At 37.8% G+C, this 3175-nt stretch overlaps 1 long non-coding RNA gene across 1 annotated transcript; it reads right to left on the bottom strand.

The window, feature by feature from the left end:
- Nucleotides 1-441: 441 nt before the first annotated feature.
- Nucleotides 442-2172, bottom strand: LOC118599623. Its single transcript, XR_004949035.1, has 3 exons — nucleotides 1669-2172; nucleotides 846-941; nucleotides 442-765 (listed from the first exon to the last, which is right to left on the bottom strand). It is a non-coding gene; the product is annotated as an uncharacterized LOC118599623 (long non-coding RNA).
- Nucleotides 2173-3175: the final 1003 nt, after the last annotated feature.

Raw genomic sequence — 3175 nt, 5'->3', positions numbered from 1 at the left:
TATCAGTTGTGAATTTACAAGTTAAAAAAAATGTACATACACTTTTCACAACACGACGTACTTCTGCAACAAAAGCTTCAACCTCAGAATCTTCTGCTAAAAAGACACCAACAAAAAACGCAGCCTGGTCCTCTCTGAGAAAAAAAAAAAGAAGTAGAAGCCATTTAGTTTACAAGAGTGATATGAAAAAAAATGAATTATACACACCTGTTGAAAGTTTGGAAACGGTACAATTTTCTGTTGCCATCAAGAGAAACAACTAACTGGTCTGGAACACAAGCTGGACACACAAACCAGTCCTCCATGCCACTTAGCTGCCCCTCCTCAAATTTACAGTAAATATACTGCAAAAAGCTTCTTTGAAATGCATCAGAATTCATGTTTCCTGTCTACAACAAATAAGAAGAAACATTGTCCTTTATATAAAAACATCAGTACTCATCTGACATTTTTAAACAAGCAAATTATTGACAGGTGATGAAAATAAAAACCTTAAAAATGTTATTGAAAGTTATTAAAGTTATAAACTCACTCTTCCAAAGTACTTAGTTCTTTGATCCAGCATTGATGTGAAAGCTTGTCTGGACATTCCTGGCGCAGTTGTCTTCATTTCTTTAAAGGACTCAAACAAGTCCTGCTGATACATGGTCTGTGCCTGCATTGTTGAAGGCCAGTACCCACTTCTGACCAAATCAGAAACCTCTGGGGTCCAGCGATTACCACAGTTGGTACATGTGACAACTGGTGTGTGAAGCTCAAAACGACCTGAGATGACACACAGAGAACACACGTTACCAATGTTCTAAAATGTTATTTTCAAATGAAAAAAAAAATTTTGTATGCACCATTTATGTTAATGAGGATTATTGGTGTGCCAGCAGAGAGTGTCACATCGCTGTCTTGGCAACATCTTGGTGGTAACACAACCGGAAGGAAACCAGCTGTGTAGACAGAAATATATTTTTGTTAACTCTATTATGTATTCTCTCCTTGTGTGATGTGTGACAGAAGAGTTTCAGCACAGATGAAAGGAAAGGTGTACAAGACTGTGGTGAGACCAGCCATGTTGTTTGGACTAGAAACAGTGGGACTGAAGAAAAGACAGGAAGCAGAGCTGGAGGTAGCAGAGATGAAGATGCTGAGGTTCTCTTTGGGAGTGACCAGGATGGATAGGATCAGGAATGAATACATCAGAGGGACAGCACATGTTAGAGGTTTTGGAGATAAAGTCAGAGAGGCCAGACTGAGATGGTTTGGACATGTTCAGAGGAGAGACAGTGAATATATTGGTAGAAGGATGCTGAGTCTAGAGCTGCCAGGAAAGAGGTCTAGAGGAAGACCAAAGAGGAGGTTTATGGATGCAGTGAATGAAGACATGAAGGTGGCTGGTGTTAGAGTGGAGGATGCTGAAGACAGGCTTAGATGGAGGGAACTGATTCGCTGTGGTAATATCTGGCGAGAAAAGCTGGAAGGAAAACAATTCAGATTATGTATTATCTCTGCAAGTGTTGAGATAATTTCCCTCAAATCAAATCAATACTTTTTTTTATTAAGAATTATTGATACTTTTTCCCCACACAAAGGGCTGTACACCATAAAAATAAAACAAACAGAATTATTACCCCGCCCACTTACACAGGCAACCCTTTTCACCCCCCACCCCCTTACCTTGTTCAAAGATGGTGTAAGTGCCGTCATCAAGAGTCACTGCCTCAGAAGGTGGAATAGATTTATAAAAACCTTCAAAGGTGGTTTGTCGATTGTGCAAAGAAAATCTTTGCTGATGGATATGAATGTCGCAGGATGGACAAAACCATCCCAATGGCATGCATTCATGGCACCTAACTACGGCTTCCGAGGAACAGTGACTGCAGAGTCTGGCTGTGACACTTTACAATGCCAACAAGCTGTCCAGGTTGTCAACTCTTGATTGGTTCCAGTGCAGATAGGCATCGCTTTGCCTTTTCCACCAGGTTGACGTTTGTGGGTCGGGGCTTTCCATATAAGGGGCATCATCAGTTAAAAGCTCCGCAAGTTTCTTCAGTGAGAAACCTAATAACATAACATAAAATGAATGTCAAAAGTGAAATAAAACAGCAAGTGATTATGATACTCAGAATGATAGCGAAAAAAGTGCAGCTATGTCTATTTGTTTTTTTCTGCTACCAGTAACATTATGGTCATAAAAAGCTAGTTCTAATTAAAAAACAATATTCACCAGTAAAAGCTCTAACTAATACTATAAGCAGTGCAGTGGGAGACAAAGTACTAATTGGTGCACAACTTTTACATTTGTTCAAAAAGTACTTGAGGCACTTAAGATATGACAGATATTCTATACAATTTTTAGAATAGTCAAATTAATTCATTGACAAATCTTTAATTTTATATTTCATTAGTTGTTAAGATTAGTTCAGCTAAAAGTAAATAATCATTTAAAGTATTACAAGTGATTTACTTGGGATGCAACTGTTAATCTATTAATCAATGAATAGATTTCTATTGATATGATCAAATCACATCAATCTGAATGAGGTAAGATTTTTGATCAAATTTACCTACTCAATTTTTTATTTATTTTAAAAATAAGATATTGATAAAAATATCAATATTGGAGAATAACATTGGGTTTAAGTGATGGTAGTTTTATTCTACTATAATGTCAAAAAAAAATTACTAACTTCTATCACAGTGGACAACACACATGATGCAGCAGAACATTATAAAGCATTATTACAGTTCAATGTGTGGAAAACACTTTGAATTTAGCAAAGGGATGTGACCATACAGTGTTGTAAACTGTTCAAATAATGTTCTCTTTGTATTATTCTGATGTGGAAAACCAACAGCGGACTGAACTTGATAAAACTTACATGTGAATGAATTTAAAATTCATTATACACTGCTCACAAAAATTAAAGGAGCGTGTTAAAAAACCCATTAGATACATCAGATCTCAATGGGAAGTTGGATATCTATACAAATAACGACAGGTCAGTGTCTTAGGAAGTCTGTTCCTGATTGTTTGGGTAGAGACATTCACACCAGTGGCCCTCTGGAGATCATTCTGTAGGGCACGAGCAGTGCTCTGTTCCGCCTTGCACAAAGGAGCAGGTATCGGTCCTGCTGAGGGGTTGAGGACCTTCTACGGCCCTGTCCAGCTCTCCCAGAATAA

This window comes from Oryzias melastigma, linkage group LG2 (genome assembly GCF_002922805.2).
Source record: "Oryzias melastigma strain HK-1 linkage group LG2, ASM292280v2, whole genome shotgun sequence".
Taxonomy (NCBI): Eukaryota; Metazoa; Chordata; class Actinopteri; order Beloniformes; family Adrianichthyidae; genus Oryzias; species Oryzias melastigma.
Note: the sequence above shows the minus strand (reverse complement) of the source record. Positions and strands in the feature narration are given on the sequence as shown.